At 46.0% G+C, this 22395-nt stretch overlaps 1 protein-coding gene across 1 annotated transcript in view; it reads left to right on the top strand.

Moving 5' to 3' along the window:
• The window catches only part of SNED1 (sushi, nidogen and EGF like domains 1), a 2603997-nt gene that overhangs the window by 402378 nt on the left and 2179224 nt on the right, over nucleotides 1-22395 (top strand). The window lies entirely within an intron of this gene.

The raw sequence follows: 22395 nt of genomic DNA, 5'->3' as shown, positions 1-22395 counted from the left end.
TGGGGACTTGAGCTCTCCAAATATCTACTAGTCTGAAATTCTAAAGCCATGTATGAGTCTCTGCTGAGAAGGTTCCCTTTTGCGCTGTGTGATGCGCTGATTGATCAAGAGCAGTATCAACCACTATGTTAATATACCTGCTTATAAGTATCTACAAATTTGGGGTCTCTAGAATCTGAGGTATTGCTTCATGGAGAAAGCCTTGTTGTGCTTCATTAAGATCATTTAGGTTACACAGTGTGATGGTGTTTGAGCAGTGTTTTTTATGCGTACCGCCAGCATTCTACCCGGGATCTCTGCGACTGTGAAGAGTAATTTGCCTGTGAATTTGTTGGCTCGTAATATAGCCAGCACTCCCCTCTTAGCTGGACCAGAGCACAAGGCCTGCCAGGATACCAACTTGATCAAAGCTGGTTCCAGTTGCATTTAAATGAATGTGTTTCTAGCTGTAGGCATATATTGCAGCCTGACTCTTTAAACACGTGCAGCAGAGCACGCATTTCGCTTGGGCATTGAGGCCCCGGTGTTAAGTCTAAGAATAGGCGGTGGTGGTAGTGGGAGAGGACGCCAAGTATGCCTGATGTGAGATGTAGGGGCCATTGTAAATCTTTAGTGCAGCACAGCTTTTGGAACATGTGGTATACTGGTGTGGTGATGGTGTCCCACTGTTCCAAAGTAACAATAATTTAAATTGGACAAACATTTGCTCCCCCCAACTGGAATAGTCCATAGTAACTGTGGGTCCAGAGAATACCCATGAGGTCCATAGCTTATCTTACCAGTCCTTAGTGTGCACCAGTCCTCCTCCGGTGCCAACCCCCCCAAAGGCTCTAGAGATGCCAGTTCACTGCCTCATGCCTTCGTGCTGCAGCATGTACAAGGTAGGTGTTCCTGTGTTCATTGTCCAGTTTCCAAATGCTTCTATAGCTTGTTCAGCATTGCTTGTCGTTCTCTCTCTCTGCATCTCGTCTTCCAAAGTTTTCAATGTTGGTTTCCCCTGTGACACTTTGGCCCATTTCTCCAGAGGTGGTGGCCAATCCGCCTTGGGTGGGATGTCTGATGAAGGGGCAGGGTCACTGAGCTCCGGGAGGTCAACGAATGTGCCAGCTTCTGCAAGGGAGCTGATCATGTGTGCCTCTCTGTTCCAGGAGAAGAGTAGTTGAAGGAGAGCACCTTACAGCATTTCACTGACTTACTCTGAAGGAAGATGGTAACATGTTTAAGTTACTGCCGATGCTGCAGGGTACCCAGTGCTAAACCTTTGTAAAGGGTCACTGAAGCACCCTCAAATTGGGGAGCATTCACCTTGCAGGCAGCATCCACTATAGCTTCCTCTAGTGGTAGTAGTGCAGACAGGTCAGAATATCTGGAGAGGCACTGCCTACACTTGTGGCTCTATTGACTCTATGGCTTCTGTCCAGCTGTATGTCTGCTATTACCGAGTCAGGGATGATCTGGTGAAACAGGCGTTTCACATGTCTCAATGTCCCCTTTCTCTGCGCACTGAGGGATGCCACCAATGCGGATGTTTGATTTACAAGATCTGTTTCCAGGTCCTCCAGGTGTGCCTGAACCGTGAGCTTCTGATCTCGCAGATCAACCAGTTCCTGTCTATAAGCATCTAGTTCTTCCTCTTTCGTGTCAGCCGCAACCTCCAGAGTGGAGATGCTTTTGCCACAGGTCTCCTAATTTGTGTTGCATTTCCTTCATGTCTTTCAAAACATCTACACACAGGAGGTTATATCCTGGCAAAGCTTATCACAGATGCTCTCCTTGAAGGCCCTTGTCAACTGGGGTTCTGCCCTTGTTCGGAGGCTTTGTGCAGTGAAGGCTTTCTACTCCCATCCCTACAGGGACTCCAGTCTTGGTTTTCTTCAAAAGGGCTTTGGTGAGCATGTCTCTCAAGGATGAGTCCTTGAATGGTTTGTGGGTCACCATAGTTGCAGGAGGTTAGGCCTGAGAGGGTCAGTAGGAGCAGCACTACATGTTATGAACCCATTTCACCCCTAATGCTGCAAATCCCCAAGGGTTCAGTCACTACCACAATGGCCCGCCAATAGTACCAACGATAGGGGTGTGGGAGATGAGTGACTCTTTGTAGGGAAGTTGCAAAATCCCTCCAGACCCTCCTGCGTGGCCCTCTAGGGTAAAGACACCAGTCATTGGTCTCCCGTTGGTGGACAGATACCCTCAACTCAGGTGGGGAGAGGAGGGCCCAGCTTTAGTCTTGGTGGGGTAAAGCATACGTACCACAAAAGTCCCTCAGGGAGCGGGAACCCATCCAGATGCCCCTGAGGCATTCAGATGAAAAAAAGAACAGATGATTGAATGAAGAGCAAATCAAACATTCACCCCAGTCACAGATCTGAGTTAAATCCATAGTTTTTTTGCTCACCATGCCATTCCAGTTTGGACCTAGACAGTCTTCACCCTGTTTCCCCATGGGAATAGACCAGCCTTAACTGCCAGGCCAGGTTCTCTGTGGACCAGAAACAAACATCCTGGGACCGATTTCATGGTATCACCACTCATCAGCCAGGCTAGCTTGAATCCAGTGGTATAGCGAGCATGGGACCCACATCTGGGGCATTCAGAGGGTGTCGACCTTTCCCATTTTGTTGGGCAGTGATTGAAGTCAGGGCCCCTCCTGACTCAGCTGCATAGTAGTGTCTTCAGTATCAGGAAGAGCCAAAAGTTGAACCAGGGAGCAGACGGGGTTTTGGTCCACTCCCAGCTTCTTGCGGTGCAGGCAATGGTGCGATGTCTCAAACTGCACTGGTATGCTAATGTGAGGGGCATTCAGGGCAATGTCTCTTTTAAAGCCATTGAGTAGCTTCAGCCATGTTAGGCTTTCTTTGGCTTTTTTTGGATCTGCTTATGTTTATGTCCATCGACTGGGAGTAATTGAAGTCCATTCGCCCCATTATAATAATCTTTGTGAATTCCGCCATACGATGTATTAAATCGCAAATAACTTTTGGATTGTCCAAAATGGGCCATTGAGTGAAACTAATGAAAAGTAATTCTGATTTAGTTTTATTTTAATGATAGCCAAACTCCTTTAGTTATTGGTAGTTGTTTTTAGTACATTTCTAGCAAAATGTCCCCACCATGTTTCATTACCTCCTTGTATGCAGCTGAGCCAGAAGCTCTAGCTAACAAGTTAATTGGGGTCCAACTAAAAGACATTCCCTTTGTTTCTTATTATGGATCTCCTTTAATAATACAGAAGATGTCTTTTCTGGGACTAAGTATGCAAAGCTTGCGTTCTTTTAAAAAAATATATTTGCCTCCTTGATGTTCCTGAAAATAAAATTAAATTTCATTACACACATAGGCCCTCATTCTGACCTTGGCGGTCTTTTCGCAAGACCGCCGAGTTACCGCCGCGGTAAAGACCGCCGACCGCGGCGGTATGCCGCTGCGCGTATTCCGACCGCTGGGAGCGTTCCGCTGGAATACCGCCAGCAGCCACACTGGCGGTCGGCGGGAAAGTGGAGACTGGTCAACCTCCACCGCCACGCCAGCAGAACACCGCCCCCAGAATTACGACCCACATTTCTGTGTGGCGGTCTTCTGTTGGCGGTCACGTCCCTATGGCTCCCGTCGCCTCCCGGAGGACCAACGCACAAGGTAAGTTGATCGTCCGTGAGGGGAGGGGGTGGGGGGGTGTTGTGTGATGTGTGCGTGCATGGGGGTGTGCGTGTGAGTGTGTAGAGGGGGTGTGTGAGTGCGTGCATGCGGGCGGGGAGTGCTGCTGTGCCTATGGGCGATGTGTGTAGTTCGGCGGGTGCGCATGTCGGCATGTATGTGTGCGGGTATGTGTCCCCGTTGTGTATGTGTGTGTGTAGGGGGTGTGTATATGTGCATGTTGGGGGTGTGTGCATGTCGGGGTGCGTGTATGTGCATGTCGGGGTGGGGGTGGGGAGGGGGTTCGTACCACCTCTGGGGGGTGGCAGGGGGGTGGAGGGTGTGGGGGGAGGACTCGGGGGGGCAGTGGGGGGTGGGGGAGACCCCTATCAGTGCCAGGGAAGGAATTCCCTGGCCCCGATAGTGCCTACCGCCATGGTTCGCATGGCGGTTCCCGAACGCCAGAAACCGCGGCGGTAAGCAGGGTCATGATACCGTTGGCGGTCTTGGGTCGACCGCCGGACCGGAGTGCGCAGACTCCAGCCCGTCGGTCATGACCGCCGTGGCTGTCGGAGTGGGGAAGTGGCGGTCGGTCGCGGCGGTGACCGCCGCGGTCAGAATGCCATTTTTAATACCGCCGGTCTGTTCGCGGTCCGACCGCCGCCTCTCCGCCGACCGCCAAGGTCAGAATGAGGGCCATAGTTTTAATTCTGCTTGAGTACTGAAGTGAATTTCAACAACTGATCTTTTACTGCAGAAACCCCATGTTCGGTGGCATGTGTAGCTGCAGATACACATGCTGTGCATAGTCCGCCGTCTGGTGTTGGGTCGGAGTGTTACAAGTTGTTTTTCTTCGAAGAAGTCTTTTCGAGTCACGAGACCGAGGGACTCCTCCCACTTCGGTTCCATTGCGCATGGGCGTCGACTCCATCTTAGATTGTTTTTTTTCCGCCATCGGGTTCGGACGTGTTCTTTTTCGCTCCGTGTTTCTGGTCGGAAAGTTAGTCAGAATCAACGGAAAATTCATCGGTATTGTTTCGTTCGGTATCGGGATAGTTAGGGCAAATCGACACCGAGCCTTAAAGAGCTCCGTTAACCCTTCGGGGTATTTTCGATCCCCCGTCGGGGCCTGGTCGGCCCGACCGCGTGCAACATCGAGACTGATGGAACGGACCCCGTTCCGATTCTGTCCTAAATGCCACAGTAAATATCCTTATACAGACCAACATTTGGTCTGTAACTTGTGCCTGTCCCCCGAGCACAAGGAAGAGTCGTGTGAGGCCTGTCGCGCTTTTCGGTCGAGAAAAACGCTCAGGGACCGAAGAGCCAGGAGGTTGCAGATGGCTTCCACGCCGACAGGACAACAAGGGTTCGAGGAGGAAGAAGAAGAAGAAACTTTCTCCATCCGCGATTCGGATTCCGAAGAATTCGACGTCGACGAGCAACCAACCGTGAGTAAGACGTCGAAAGAAGGAACACACGAAAAAACAGACAAAGCCCAGGGGGCGCCACTGCCAACAGGCCATGGCTCAACCCATAAAGTAGGTGACCGTCCATCGGCACCGAAAAAGGGCGAGCTGGTGCCGAGATCGTCCGACTCAGGTCGAGACACAGGCACGCAGCAATCTCGGGACCGAGAAAGTGCCGCACAAAAGGGTCGACACCGAGACAGCGGCACCGAAGCTGCTCGGCACAGAGACAGCGGCACCGAAGCTGCTCGGCACAGAGATAGCGGCACCGAAGATTGTCGACACCGAGAGGGTACGACACCGAAAAAGAGAAAGATCTCGTCGGAGCCGAAAACAACAAAAGACACGGTTTCGGTGCCAAAACGCCCAGCAACCGAACCGAAAGCCAGTTCCTACTCAGAGGAACAATCACTGTCCTCCCAACTACAAAGACACAGATTTGAGGAGGAATTACAAACAACAGATGTAGATCACACGTAAAAGCGGATCTTTATACAAAGTGGTACAGGGAAGATCAGCACTCTTCCCCCAATCAGAAGAAAAAGGAAACTAGATTTCCAACAACAAGACAAGACACCACAAGCAAAAGTGGTAAAGAAGGTAACTCCACCACCCTCTCCACCACCGGCAACTCATATATCGCCGGCACAGACTCCGCCACAATCACCAGCTCATACCACCATGAGCCAAGATGATCAGGACGCATGGGATCTCTATGACGCTCCAGTATCGGACAATAGCCCTGAGTCGTACCCCACTAAGCCCTCACCACCTGAGGACAGTATGGCATATGCACAGGTGGTAGCTAGGGCAGCAGAGTTTCATAATGTATTGCCACATTCAGAGCCTATCGAGGATGACTGCCTCTTTAACACCCTGTCCTCCACCCATAGCAATTATCAAAGCCTTCCTATGCTCCCGGGAATGCTAAGGCACGCTAAACAAATTTTTAAGGAGCCAGTTAAAAGCAGAGCAATAACTCCAAGGGTGGAGAAGAAATACAAGGCACCGCCCACAGACCCTGCTTTTATTACATCACAACTGACACCAGATTCAGTTGTCGTAGGAGCAGCTCGTAAAAGAGCCAACTCGCACACATCAGGCGATGCACCACCTCCTGACAAGGAAAGCCGCAAGTTTGATGCAGCGGGGAAAAGGATTGCAGCACAAGCTGCAAATCAATGGCGCATCGCCAACTCGCAAGCACTCCTAGCGCGATATGACAGAGCCCATTGGGACGAGATGCAGCATCTCATCGAGCACCTCCCCAAAGAATTCCAAAAACGGGCAAAACAAGTGGGTTGAAGAGAGACAGAATATATCCAACAACCAAATCCGTTCTTCTATGAATGCAGCAGATACAGCTGCAAGAACAATAACTACTGCTGTAACAATAAGGAGGCACGCATGGTTGCGCACATCCGGCTTCAAACCGGAGATACAACAGGCAGTGCTCAATATGCCGTTCAATGAACAGCAATTGTTTGGCCCAGAAGTGGACACTGTAATTGAAAAATTAAAAAAGGACACTGACACAGCTAAAGCCATGGGCGCACTCTATTCCCCGCAGGGCAGAGGCACATTTGGCACATTTCGCAAAACTACTTTCAGAGGAGGGTTTCGAGGTCAAGCCACAGAGGCCAGCACCTCACAATCAAGACCACCTCCCTACCAGGGACAATATCAAAGGGGTGGCTTTCGGGGCCAATACAGAGGGGGCCAATTCCCAAGAAACCGGGGAAAGTTTCAAGGCCCAAAAACCCCTCCAAATAAACAGTGACTCACAGGTCACACAACCCCTTCACACAACACCAGTGGGGGGAAGACTGAGCCAGTTCCACAAATCATGGGAAGAAATAACAACAGACACTTGGGTCTTAGCAATTATCCAACATGGTTATTGCATAGAATTTCTCCAACTCCCTCCAAATGTCCCACCGAAAACACACAATATGTCAAAACAGCATATAGACCTTCTAGGACTAGAAGTTCAAGCATTACTGCAAAAAGACGCAATAGAATTAGTACCAAAAACACAAAAGAACACAGGAGTTTACTCACTGTACTTTCTAATACCAAAAAAGGACAAAACTCTGAGACCAATATTAGATCCCAGAACACTAAACACCTACATCAAATCAGACCACTTTCACATGGTCACGTTACAAGACGTAATACCACTACTGAAACAGCAAGACTACATGACAACGTTAGATCTAAGAGACGCGTATTTCCATATACCGATACATCCCTCGCACAGGAAATACCTAAGGTTCGTATTCAAAGGAATACATTACCAATTCAAAGTGTTGCCATTCGGAATAACAACAGCACCAAGAGTCTTTACAAAATGTCTAGCAGTAGTAGCTGCACATATCAGGAGGCAGCAAATACACGTGTTTCCGTACCTAGACGATTGGTTAATCAAAACCAACTCGCTAACAAAGTGTTCACACCACACAGATTATGTTATACAAACCCTTTACAAACTAGGTTTCTCCATCAACTATGCAAAGTCACACCTTTTGCCTCAACAAACACAGCAATACTTAGGAGCGACAATCAACACAACAAAAGGGATAGCCACTCCAAGTCCACAAAGGGTTCAAAATTTTCACAAGGTGATTGAAGCCATGTATCCAACACAAAAGATACACGCAAAGATGGTATTAAAACTCCTAGGCATGATGTCCTCATGCATAGCCATTGTCCCAAACGCAAGATTGCACATGCGGCCCTTACAGCAGTGCCTAGCATCACAATGGTCACATGCACAGGGTCAACTTCTAGATCTGGTGTTGATAGACCGCCAAACATACATCTCGCTTCTATGGTGGAACAGTACAAATTTAAACAAAGGGCGGCCTTTCCAAGACCCAGTGCCACAACACGTAATAACAACAGATGCTTCCATGACAGGGTGGGGAGCACACCTCAATCAACACAGCATACAAGGACAATGGGACGTACATCAAAGAAAGTTTCATATAAATCACCTAGAATTGTTAGCAGTATTTCTAGCGTTGAAAGCATTCCAACCAATAATAACCCACAAATACATTCTTGTCAAAACAGACAACATGACGACAATGTATTATTTAAACAAACAGGGGGGAACACACTCGACACAGTTGTGTCTCCTAACACAAAAAATATGGCATTGGGCAATTCACAACCACATTCGCCTAATAGCACAGTTTATTCCAGGGATCCAGAACCAGCTAGCAGACAATCTCTCTCGGGATCACCAACAGGTCCACGAATGGGAAATTCACCCCCAAATCCTGAACACTTACTTCCAAATTTGGGGAACACCTCAAATAGATCTATTTGCAACAAAAGAAAACGCAAAATGCCAAAACTTCGCATCCAGCTACCCACACCGTGAATCTCAAGGCAATGCTCTATGGATGAATTGGTCAGGGATATTTGCGTACGCTTTTCCCCCTCTCCCTCTCCTTCCATATCTAGTAAACAGATTGAGTCAAAACAAACTCAAACTCATACTAATAGCACCAACATGGGCAAGACAACCTTGGTATACCACACTACTAGACCTGTCAGTAGTACCTCATGTCAAACTACCCAACAGGCCAGGCCAACACAAACAACAGATCAGGCATCCAAACCCAGCATCGCAGAATCTAGCAATTTGGCTCCTGAAATCCTAGAATTTGGACACTTAAACCTTACACAAGAGTGTATTGAGGTCATAAAACAAGCTAGAAGACCATCCACTAGACACTGCTATGCAAGTAAATGGAAAAGATTTGTTTGTTACTGTCATAATAATCAAGTCCAACCATTGCATGCATCTCCAAAAGATGTAGTAGGATATTTACTACATTTACAAAAATCAAATCTAGCTTTCTCTTCCATAAAAATACATCTCGCAGCAATATCTGCTTACCTGCAGATTACTCATTCAACTTCCCTATTTAGAATACCTGTCATTAAAGCGTTTATGGAGGGCCTAAAGAGAATTATACCACCAAGGACACCACCTGTTCCTTCATGGAACCTCAACATTGTCTTGACAAGGCTCATGGGTCCACCTTTCGAACCCATGCATTCTTGTGAAATGCAATACTTAACGTGGAAAGTTGCATTTCTCATTGCCATCACATCTCTAAGAAGAGTAAGTGAAATACAGGCGTTTACCATACAAGAACCATTTATTCAAATACACAAACATAAGGTCGTTCTAAGAACAAATCCAAAATTCTTACCAAAGGTTATCTCACCATTCCACTTAAACCAAACAGTGGAATTACCAGTGTTCTTCCCACAGCCAGATTCAATAGCTGAAAGAGCACTACATACATTAGACATCAAAAGAGCGCTAATGTACTACATTGACAGGACAAAAGAAATTAGGAAAACAAAACAACTGTTTATTGCCTTTCAAAAACCTCATACAGGAAATCCAATTTCAAAACAAGGTATCGCCAGATGGATAGTAAAGTGCATCCAAACCTGATATCTTAAAGCAAAAAGAGAACTGCCTATTACACCAAAGGCACACTCAACCAGAAAGAAAGGTGCTACTATGGCCTTTCTAGGAAATATTCCAATGACCGAAATATGTAAGGCAGCAACATGGTCTACGCCTCATACATTTACTAAACACTACTGTGTAGATGTGTTATCTGCACAACAGGCCACAGTAGGTCAAGCCGTACTAAGAACTTTATTTCAAACTACTTCCACTCCTACAAGCTGAACCACCGCTTTTGGGGAGATAACTACTTACTAGTCTATGCACAGCATGTGTATCTGCAGCTACACATGCCACCGAACGGAAAATGTCACTTACCCAGTGTACATCTGTTCGTGGCATTAGTCGCTGCAGATTCACATGCGCCCACCCTCCTCCCCGGGAGCCTGTAGCCGTTTAGAAGTAGATCTTGAACATTTGTACATTTGTAAATATATTACATTAAACCTTCATTTTGTACATACGTATTTATTCCATTGCATGGGCACTATTATTAGCATACACAACTCCTACCTCACCCTCTGCGGGCAAAACAATCTAAGATGGAGTCGACGCCCATGCGCAATGGAACCGAAGTGGGAGGAGTCCCTCGGTCTCGTGACTCGAAAAGACTTCTTCGAAGAAAAACAACTTGTAACACTCCGACCCAACACCAGACAGCGGACTATGCACAGCATGTGAATCTGCAGCGACTAATGCCACGAACAGATGTACACTGGGTAAGTGACATTTTCCTTTTTGTTCCCAGGCCACTTTTTCAAGTGGCTTCTACTCCACCCCACTTTTCCTGTATCCTGCCTAGTCACCGTCTTGCCCTATAACCGCATCAGAACACTTCCTACCCTTTACCAGGGTACCCTCCAATTTTTCCCCCTGATGCTCTGGTTACATCTACTATGTTGAGTAGGTAGACTGTGTCACTCCCTCCCCCACGTTTGTCATTCTCTCCTTTTTTTGATGCTGATTACTCATTGCTCCCATTAATTCCCAACAAATTGCAACTTATTCACTATATGTTTAACACTAACCAATAGTTTGTCACCTATTTTCAATAATGTCATTTCTTTGGTTCTCTTCTTTCCCCTACCACTCCCTCCCCTTTCCTTGATGTCTTTTAAGCATTTCTGTGCCACTCCTGTCTTATTAAACCCCTTGAATGCACCATTCATAAGGACTTTTAGCCTAGCCGATTGCATCAAAATGGCTTGAATCCCTTCATCTTAAAGACTGGTGTCAACTACTGGGGTCCCCTCTATATTTAGAAGTTTCATAAGTCATGTTGGGGAATGCTTGAAAACTAAATTTGTCAGGAGTTTTAAATGTTTTGTTTTATTGCTGTGGAAAGGCATCTCTCCCACATTCTAAACTTGCCAAAGTACACAGGTATTGCTCTTTGGCACATACAGTTTGTATACTCCATAAATGGAACTTGGTGTGTTTGTATTATGGTGTGATCCTGGTACAGGTGAGTTCTAATTAGATCTTCTTTAAAGTCCCTGCTGTTGAAGCTGATTCCTTTCTTTCTGGGATTTCAATAAACCTTTAATCTGACCACCTCAGTCCACTCTCTGGATCCTCAAGTTGTGCGCTGATAGAGTTTAATGTTTTTGAATGAGTAGAAGTCTGCTTCAGCAATTCATCAAATAAGAGAGGCGAGGTAAACCTGGTTAATTTAACTCCTTTGCCTCTGCCAAATGAAGTCAGTGTAAAATTTGCTTGTCTCATTGGTTGTGTTGCTGAGTATGCTAAATTGTGGTTGTACTCGGACATGCTCACCGGATGGTACTCTTTTATTGTACATTGCAATCTTATCTTGACTTTGTATGATCTCTTCCATATTTATAAATTCCACATGTATATGCGGGCTTGGTGCCTCTTCCGGAGAACCTGAAATCTGATGTGATTTAATGGTGATAGAGTTTTTACTCTCCCCCTTGGGCTGTACTTGCCTCCTAAAAATCTGCCAATATTTGTTTCCACCCTTCGTAATACATCATAGTGATGTCCTGGACATTTAGCTGCGCCTTTGCCTACCTCAAGTTCATTTGTAGTAACAATCATAGTGGCATTAAGTTTTTGATTCCATCAATTTGCCCTTCTTAGCTGGGCACAAGGGCTTTATTATCTTCGGTCACTCCAAGCTGCTGTTTATTTTTATATGCTTCCCCAGAGTCTTTATTTATAGTTTGAATGAATTTCATTTGGGGGTTCTAATGGAATAGTAGTCAATCTTCCCTCCTTACTGAGGGATCACTGTCAAACTCCATACAAGTTGTATTTTTTCCCGTTGCACACGATTCCAGTTAATGTTTTTACTTTGTCTTTCGCTGCAATCAGGCATTACCGCTGAGTGCTTTTGATATAGATATATTTTTTTTTTATTTTATTTTTTAAGGTAGCCGGGACCCTTTCTAACAAGTCTCATGCTGAACTTGACCTTTAGCTTTGGGGTAATTACTACAAAGGATTAGTTGTGTTTACTGCAAAGATTCCTTGATTTTATTTGCACATAGCACTCCTCCCTCAATGTCCTTCTGCTCACATATATTGAGAAAACCTGGCTTCAGTCCCTCTATTACATTATTTTATCTGGAGCACTTCTCCATACGGCTTTCCTACTCCCTGGGCCGTGCTTGCTGGAATCCTCTGAGCAGCAGTGGCGAGTGGAAGAGTCTTCTAAGGTTACGGCGATAGGCCACAAGGTGGACAGTAGTCAGGATGCTTTCACTGTGGAAGCATTGGGCTGTCATCCCAACTGTATCTACCAGTAGACTGGAAGGAAAGGCGAGTCGACAAGCGAAGCACCACTTTGCTGTGCCGTGAGAGTCTCACCTTGGTTGTGACCCTTTCCAAGTGAGGTGTTGGGGGTTCCAGCCAATTGTCCCTCCCCCAAAACCCTGTTGTTGGCGTCTTTAGATCACAGTACAAAAATCCATATGTGTATAGGCTATTCCCATACATCTCCACTGCATTCCCCATTGTCCCCATCCCCCTGTCATTCTAGGATTTTTTTTTTTTTCGATTTTCTTTTTTTTTTTTTTTTAACTAATGGCCCCCTCTGCTTCTCATAGTGATGTGTCCTTTCCAAGTCACTAATTAGTTTCTCCATGGTTAATATTTACCAGAGTTTATAGAACCATTTGCACGTTGAAGGGGTCTGGCCACTTCAATTAAAATGTGATTGACAGTTTAGCGGCCCCCAGACATAGTGAGGCCTAGTACCATTCTGACTTTGATATATGTTCAGAATTATCTGGCTCAAACCTTATACATATGTTTGGGTAGAGAGGACGAGAGAAGACAAGCACCTATGTGAATGGTTTGCTAATCTCCATTCCAGAGTAAAGCTGCTCAGGGCACCACCACCAGATATGTAAAGTGCCCCCACAGTCCCTCCAACAATTTCTAGAGGATTTAGGAAATATTCAATGAATTTTAACTGGGTGCAGTGGCAGTTGTAGACACGCTTATAATTAATTTATTTATTTTTCATACTTTTAAATACTTGAGGGCACCTCTATTTATTGTGCCCTATTCTTATGGGGTTATCTACATTTCTATGCATTTGTTCAATTTTTTCATATGAGATCATTCTCTCCGCTGCAGAGCCTTTAAAAGTAGTGTATATAATTTGCAAATCACACTCTTTGTTTCGATCATTTCCCTTCTATTTTGTCAAAAGTATCTTTATCTCTTGTGGCAACATGTTTCATACTTGGGTGCAAAATCCAGTGTTGGAGCTGTGCCTAATGAAGTCTTCTTATTTCCTAAAGGCGGAAGTCTTTATAATGGAACCTTGAAAAAGGTCAGAGCCCGTTCAGCATTCACCCTACCTCCATTGTTTTACGATCTGCAACAGTGCTGTAGTGAAGCTCCGACTGAAATTAATTTGCGTGAGTGGTTGTGGGGTGGGGGGATGTAAGGCCCAATCTCTCCACCACTGTATCCCAAATTGTTAGAGTTGTGGTAATCAGTGTGGAGAGGTACCTTCCTGTATTTCATTGTCCCTGACCCCCCATAACTTATCTGTTTTTGTTGGTCTGTTTTATCTCATAACTGCTTTAAGTAGCCAATTAAGAAGTATCTTTCTACTATGATAGGAAGGGCGTGAAACAGATAAAGAATTCTAAGGAGCTCATTTGTTTTGATTATGTTGATACAACCTGTCCATGAGAGGAGCAAAGAAAACAATTTGTCTTTTTAGTCTCCTATATTAGGGGTGTATAGTTTGCTCGGTATAACTGATGTGTGTTTGCAGTGATTTTAATTCATAGCTGTTTAATTTACTTGGGAGCACACCAAAAGAGAGGTTTATCCTTAAACTACCTGCGATGCTCAAAGCATGAAGTTAAGAATCTCCGACTTTTCCATGTTGATTTTCAAATCTTCTAATGCCTTATAGCTATGTATTCGTTGTATCAATGCACACATAGATAATATTAAAAGCAAGTCGTCTGCATTTAGGAAGATCTTATATTCTTCAGACCTGAAAGGTATTCCATGAATGTCTCCAGTGTGCTTGTATATTCTACTAATGTCTTGAGGCTCAGAGCACATAAGAGGGGAGACAACATGCAGCCCTGATGGGTATCCTTCTCTAATGGAAAGGATCTCTATTGCAATCAAGTTATTGATATTCTAGCTGTATGGACATTGTTAAGGCCCATAATTATTGATATGTAACATGTTCCAGAGCCCCTTACACATGACCTGTGCCAAGAATGCCCAGTCCACCCAGTCAAAGGCCTTCTCAGCATCTAGCGAGATCAATATTGCAGAAATGCTGTTTCTCTGTGCTTTTTTGACCATGTGCTCAGTGTACCTGATGTTGTTGTGGGTCGCTGTTGAGACAGTAAAATCAGATTGGTCAGCATGAATCATGCACTGCAAGATTTTACATAACCAATTGATCAACATTTTTTAACATGTATCTCAGCATCGATATTAGGAAGGTCTTTGGATCTGTATGTCTCCCCTAAATCATTAATAATACAGGTGTCCAAATGCTGAGTTTGTGCAATAATCCTCTACTGTGGTAGTGAGTCAACCAGGAGAATCAGAACAAAATGTCCTCTTTTTCTTTCTTCTTGCTACTCGGCCCACTTGGCCAACTAATTTCTTTTCTTGTAGACTCCTCTGCAATCAGTCGATGCATTTCAGCCTTTCAATTCTAGGCCTACTCAGGATAAAATGAAAATGAGAAGAGGCTATTGCCAGCAACAACATATAGAAAATCACAAATCGGGAAATATTTCTCAGGGATATATCGCCTAGTCTAAACACTGCCCAACATTTAAAACCAGGAAGTACAAACTCCCATACCAAAAAGTTGATTGAGAGCGCCATGTCCTACCAAAGTAAGAAACCGTGCTGATGCCATGCTAAAGAGTGGTGTGCTCCCCGAAAAAACTCTACAATTAGTCCGTATAAGATATGCAAACCAAGGGGGTCATTACTGCATCTCGAAGCCAACAAAATCCCCTTGGTGGGTAAACAGATACCAAACAGGCTTGCCAATACGGTATTCAATATCATATTCTATAATGGAGTAAAAGTCTCAAACAGCCTGCTTCGTAAAGATCAGCATTTTTGCTCCGTTATGAAAAGTTCTAAAAACACAATGTAGCCACCAATAAAGTATGGAACAAACCCACACACTTTACTGCGTCTTAAAACGCTCAAAGGGACTCAACTTAGGACCATGGTCACTAATACGGCCCTCGGGACAGGTGGAACAAAACATACAGCCATTTTCGAGTGCAAAATAAATATCTGGATTTAAAGCCCCCGATATTGGAATGCCGAAACTACAATACAAAGGTAAATAGCGGGTGATAATGTTTGAAAACATGAACCAATACAAAAATATACAATTATTCACCGAAATCTGTCGCATGCAAAGACATCCTCTTCAGAAGCAAAAATCTACGACCAGTATCAGTTTAGGACGAATGTCCTATGTCTAATTTGCAGGGCATAGGATGCTGAGGTGCTTGTGACCTTTTACGAGAAAATGTGGATAGTCTGTATCAGTAACTCACTTGTAGTGCGTGGCGGCCATCACATAATGGTTAAAATACTTGAATAACTGAACAATGACATAAATGCTCATGAGGACACACAAAAACAAAATAAGTGCTTTCTCCATATGGGAAGGACACGATCGGGAATGCAAAAAACTTGTCAGATTTTCAAATTGGTTAGAGAAGGATGACATAATACGCAACATTATAATATATAATTCCTCAAGGCAAATCACAGATTCTGATGTGGGGTGTATGCATATCATTATCACTCTGCAGTTATTGCCACCTATTATTATATTAGTGCCCGCATTTCTTCCAGATTGTTCAATCCCAGACTCACTGTGTGAAATGTTTCAATCATTCTTTTTTCTATCTTTGATACTAAAAAGGTAATTGAGAGGCCAGTAGAATCATTTTGCACCACATAGAGAACTGACCAGAACAAACCGTATTCAGAGTAATTGTAAGATTTATAATGTTCATTCATTACAGTGTCACACTTTTGCTATTATTAGTAAACTGGCATGCTGTAAAGTTTTGGCATCCGAAATGTCCCACTATCGGCGTTAACCAGGGGAAGGGTAATATTTGCTGTGCATTTCTCTGAAGACTTGAAGCTTTTACTAGTTATTGTCTCACGTTCTTTCCTCTTCTGAACGAAAAAGGGGGGTTTGGGATGTTGAACTCATAAAGTAATTTCCAATATTTTTTAATAATACATTCACGTTTTTGTGATTTTTGGATTAAACGTCAGAATGCATGTAATATTGGATGTCTTCTCTCTGGGTGCCAATAGAGTCTCATAGGCGGTGTACCATGCCCGTTTAAGAGAAGCTCTCACCAGTTTCAGAGTTCTGAAAATAGTCTCTTCTATAGGTACACATTCCATGAATTCTGAGGAACTGTCCTTAGAGCATGTTTTCTTTCTTTCAGTGGCATGGGATGTCCACTAGAGAAATGGCGAGACAAATCACAGATTCTGATGTGGGGTGTATGCATAACATTATCACTCTGCAGTTACTGCCATCTATTACTATATTAGTGCCCGCATTTCTTCCAGATTGTGCAAGCCCAGACTCACTGTGTGAAATGTTTCTATCATTTTTTTTCTATCTTTGATACTAAAAATGTAATTGAGTGGCCAGTAGAATCATTTTGCACCACATACAGACTGACCAGAACAAATCTTATTCAGAGTAATTGTAAGATTTATAATGTTCAACCATTACAGTGTCACACTTTTGCTATTATTAGTAAACTGGCATGCTGTGCAGTTTTGGCATCTGAAATGTCCCACTATCGGGGTTAACCAGAAGAAGGGTAATATTTGCTGTGCATTTCTCAGAAGCCTTGAAGCTTTTACTAGTTATTGTCTCAAGTTCTTTAGTCTTTTGAACGAAAAAAGGAGGTTTTGGATGTTGAACTCATAAAGAAATTTCCAATATTTTTTTAATAATACATTTACGTTTTTGTGATTTTTGGATTAAACGTCAAAATGCATGTAAGGGGATCATTGGATGCTTTCTCTTTGGGTACCAGTAGAGTATTATAGGTGGTGTACCATGCCCGTTTAAGAGAAGCTCTCACCAGTTTTCTAGGATACCCTCTCTCCATCAGCTCCACACATAAAGTTTCAGAGTTTGGAAAATAGTCTCTTCTATAGGTACACTTTCTATAAATTCTGAGGAACTGTCCAAAGGGCAAGTTTTCTTTCAGGGGCATGGGATGTCCACTAGAGAAATGCAATAAAGTATTGCAGTCAGTAGGTTTAATATAGAGACTAACTGCTAGGTGGATGGTCAATTACTCCAGTAGATAAATCCAGAAAATATATTGTAACCTTAGACTGGGTCATTGTGATGGTTGAGACATTCATAAAAATTGGTCAGTAGTTCTAAAGTACCTTCCCAAATCATGAGGATGTAATCTATATAACGGAACCACCCTTTGATGGAACCATGAAATGGATTTTCCATGCAATAAATCAATTTTTCCTCAAAAAAAGGACAAAAAAAACCTTGCTACCTCAGAAGCGAAGCTGCAACCCATGGCTACACCCTTAACTTGTAAGTACAAATCACTTTTAAACCTGAAGAAATTGCTTTTTAAACAAATGGATGCTAAGTCAGACACAAATTCGGGGCGTGGCTTGGCCTCCTGCTAATGGCCGGCACTCTGTGAGGCTCCAGGACCGTCTGCCGGGTAATGGCTGGGGCTCCCACCTGTGTAAGGAAGTGTTGTGTGGCTGGTGGGACCCAGGGCTCTGCGGATTCCCTTGCGGGACTGGCGGCTGAGGTGCGAAAGGTCACAGCGGCTATGGGGCTGGTGCCTGCCTCGTTGGTGCAACACGGGAGCAGCCTGGATCACATGCTCCCGCGGCTGATTAACGCTGCTTGGTGCCCCTTCCCGTCCTCAGTTTGGGGGGCCTGTCACGTCACTGCTTGCGGAGGGAGCCGCGTGGGTCCCTGACAACTGGTTACCTCGCAGGGCCCGGTCGGTGGGTGAATCGGCCCGCTGACCTCACGAACGCTGCTGCTGGCTGGTTGGCAGCTTGTGGGGGCGGACAGAGCTGTGCTGGCGCTCCGCTCCGTGAACCTGGACCTACATAGGGAGGAGGGTGCCTGGAGTTGCCCTACTGCTGTACCTGGGCCCGGACACCGGAGGACACCGGAGGGGGTGGCTATGTGGTGGCCCCGCCCCTGACTGCCGCAGCGTGGTTCCCTGCCGCACTACCTCTGGGCATGAAGGTTGGCCTCGAGACTCGGGGCATGAAGGTTGGACTCGTGACTCTTGGCCACTGGCGATGGTGTTTGCTGTAGGGGCTGCGCGGTAACACTTGGCTTTGTTGCATATTGTGCCTACGCCTTGGCGACCAAGCCACTTCTGGCGCAACAAGCTGGTTCTTTTTGGTGCTTGCCAGTGACGGTTCATGACTCTTGGCCCAGCTGGGAGGCAGGTGGTGCTCCCGCACTTCTTCTGGTCTGGGCGGCCACTTGGGCAGGCGAGTGTCACAGCGACCACCAGCGAGAGGTGGTGAGTGTGATCAGACATGGGGAAGGCGGATCAGAAACATCCTAAGCTGATGTTTGAGGGCAAAAAGAAAAGTAGCCAGGCGGGTAGGTTGACAGATGACCTGCCCCAGAAAGAGGACGTGCAATTGTCCACTGTGAAGGCTATGTTTGAAGATCTTAAACATAGCCTGGCCAGTATTGATGGGAAGCTGGACCATCTGGACCATCTGCGCATATGGATCGCCTAAAGGAAAGGGTGGATGGACATGCCACCCGTCTTGATCACGGGGAGTCTCGGACGTCGGACTTGTAAGACAACCGCCGCCAAGATGGAGAGAAGTTGCTGCGTAAGGAAAGCGTTTTAGAGCTCATTCGTAATAAATGTAAAGATCTTGAGGCCAGATCCCGCCACAATAATGTTCGCATTTTGGGTCTGCCAGATTCGATGGCCATGGGACGCATGGAGGATTCTGTAGAGACTATGTTTACATCACTGTTCCCTGGTGAGCTCTCTCAGGTGCTAGTGGTGGAACGGGCACACCGATCACTTGGCCTCTGGCCTCTTCCGGGGACGCCGGCATGGCTGATCATTGTGCGTTGATTGAACTACCGGGACCGGGATACCATACTTCGGCTGGCTCGGGAACTGCGCCCAGTGATTTTATAACAATAATGAGCTCAGCATTTTTCTGGATTATACACCTGGGGTGCAGGCTGCACGTCGGGCGTTTCTCCCGGTCAAGCGTACCCTGAGCCAGACAGACGCTAAGTTCTCTCTCATTTACCCTGACAAGCTGCATGTGTTACATAAGGGCAAGTTGCACTTTTTTATTGACCCAAAGCAGGCAGGCAAATATGTCAAGGCCATTCCCAAGAAGGCGCCTCCGGCTTGCACCCCAGCGGAGGTGGCGGGCGATGAACTCCCTGATGGAAGTGATAACGATTAGACTCTGGTTTTCTGCTGCAGATCAAACTGACCCCTCTGCCTGCGGGCTGAGCTGGGACCAGGATTGAGATGAGCTGGTTCTGTGGTGGCCGGTGCTGGACTTCGAACGGTATCCTGATGCTCATGCTCACTCACCCCTATTGGGGCGGTTACCGGATGGCCTCGCTGATGCCCCGTCAGATGAGTCCAGATCAGACGTTTGCTGTTTTGATATGGGTTCTGAGTTTGGGTGTGGGTGGGTCTACTGGGCTGACATGATTGGGGGGCCAGCGTAGGTGGGGGTTGGCAGTTTGGTTTACTGAGGATGTTGGTGCTGTCTTTCTTCTTCCTCTCTCTTTTTCTCTTTTCTTAGCAGCTGCTGCTTTATGTAGGATGGCTGGAGATGGCATGCGCTTCAGTGGCTGTTGGGATGGTGACCACAGGCGCTCCGGCTGTTAGGTGTCTCACTTGGAATGTTAGGGGTAGAATGATGGTCGCAAGTTGAGACTGTTATCAGCCATTGTACAACGTCATGTGGTTGAAATATGTATGTTGCAGGAGACGCATCTGTCTGAAGGAACGAAAGCGAGGGTAAAAGTTGGCTGGATTGGTGAGAGTCACATGGCGTCATACTCAGGATATGCGCAGGGTGTTGCGATTTTGATTAGGAAAGGACTGCCATGGCGCACGGGAAGGGTGCTGCTGGATCTGTGTGGCAGATGTCATTTTGAAGGGCATTTTGTAGGATAGGCCGTTTTGCCTCGTTTCCCTTTATGGCCCCAATGTTGACGACCCTGAGCTCTTTGCAGAGGTCTGGCGCTTGATTGGCTCACTGGGCCCTGGTTCTCTACTGTGGGGTGGAGACTTCAATGTGGTCCTGGACCTGGTGGCAGACCGGGAGAGTAGGGCCAGACCTCAACATGTAGCAGCGGCAAGGGCATTGGCGCATATTATGGCTGAAGGTGCTCTGGTGGATCTGTGGAGGGCCAAGCATGGGGGGGGACAGGCAGGGAATGTGCATTAATTATAAGCACGGCAGCTGGTCTAGAATAGATTGCTGGTTGGGCACCAGAGATCTGGAACTCTGGACGAAATCTGTTGGACCATTCTCCGGTCCTGTTGGAGATGCATGTGCCCGGGTGCCCTGGCCGCGCATTTTTGTGGCGGCTGTCTTGCAGGGCGCTGAGAGATCCTGTGTTCTGGGACGAAATCTGTACTGCTATTGTAGACTACTTCAAAATAAATCAAGGCTCGGTGTCCTCAGCGGGCACCCTCTGGGAGGCCTTCAAGGTTGTCATCCGTGGAATTTGTCTCGCTAAGCAGCATGGGGTACTGAGGGCACTTCTAGGGGAGTTGGCAGGGCTGGAGGCGCGACTGGCCCATCTGGAGAGGAGATTAACGTCTACCTAGTCTACAAGCCTTTTGGCTGAATTCAGGGAGGTGCTGTCCTGCTACGAGGAGGCAGCGCTGCACGAGGTATGTTATCTGGGTAAAAAGGCAAAGGTGCAGCGCTATGGGGGAGGTCAACAGGCTGGGAAGACGTTGGCGGCTATGCTCCATAAGCCGTGGGCTGGGAATTATATCGTGAAACTCACTGACTCAGAGGGGACGCTTCGAACGGGCACGGCTGAGGTCCAGCGCATTATGTCCGACTTTTACTTGGACGTGTATGCCGAGCGCCCGGGGATGAATGCTTCGGATGCCGTCAAGTACTTTGAGGAGATTAGTTTGCTTTGGCTTGAAGACTCACTCAGACAATATCTTGATGTCACCCTTTTCAGTTGACGATGTGGTTCAGGCTATACGTAGCCTACCCAGTGACAAGGCCCGGGTCTGGATTGTTTGACACCTACCTTTTATAAGGAATATGCAGATATCCTAGTGCCGCACATTTGTGAGTTTTTGTGCTGAGTCGCTCGACATTGTATAATCTCCATACCTTTTTTGCGATTTCTCATATGGTCGGACCTGAGGATCGCATGGTGGTGGTCTTTTTGGATGCCGCAAGGCCATTTGACTCGCTGGCCTTGTCATATATGTTTGCTCTCCTGGCCAGGGTGGCACTTAGTGCTAGATTCATTCTGTTGATCCGCCTGCTGTATTCCAAGCTGACTGCTCGATAAAGGGTTAATGGGTCGCTTTCGGATTCTTTTCTAATTGCTAGGGGCACTCATTAGGGCTGCCCTCTTTCACCCCTACTTTTTGCAGTGGCTATGGAGCCCCATTGCAGCACGTTTACGCCAGCATCATAATCTTAGGGGGGTTGGCGTTCCGGCAGCGCCGTATCCTAATCTCTCTCTACACACGGACGATATTGCACTATATGTCCGCGATCCGCAGCTACATCTTGATGCCTTACTGGATGAAGTGGTCCACTTTGGTCGGATCTCCGGGATTAAGATAAATTGGTCAAAGTCGCTGGTGCTACCCTTATCTGATGCTACTGATCATGGTTGTTATTTCTACCTGCAGCCTTCGCAGATTGCGCTGGCTGCTTACTGCCTGTGAATGGAACTTTGTTTTGATTGCTGGTTATTGTTTTTTTTTTTTTTTACAAATGCAATAAACAAAATAAATAAAATAAAAAAAAGTCACACAGAAATTCAGTGGTTACAAAATTGGATCACAATCTACAGTCCATTCCTTTGTGAGTAGCAGCAATAGCTTCTTCTTTTGGAATATTTGTGTATAGTGACACTATACAAAAGTAGCGAGGATATGGATTTTGTCATTGAAATTCATCCCTTTAATTTTTGTTGACAAGGTCCACAGAGTCCCTTACATATGCTTGTGTGGCCCACACAAAAGATTTCAGAAACACGTCCACGTATTGTGC

Source organism: Pleurodeles waltl, chromosome 11 (genome assembly GCF_031143425.1).
Source record: "Pleurodeles waltl isolate 20211129_DDA chromosome 11, aPleWal1.hap1.20221129, whole genome shotgun sequence".
NCBI lineage: Eukaryota > Metazoa > Chordata > Amphibia > Caudata > Salamandridae > Pleurodeles > Pleurodeles waltl.
This window is presented reverse-complemented; position numbering and strand designations above follow the sequence as displayed.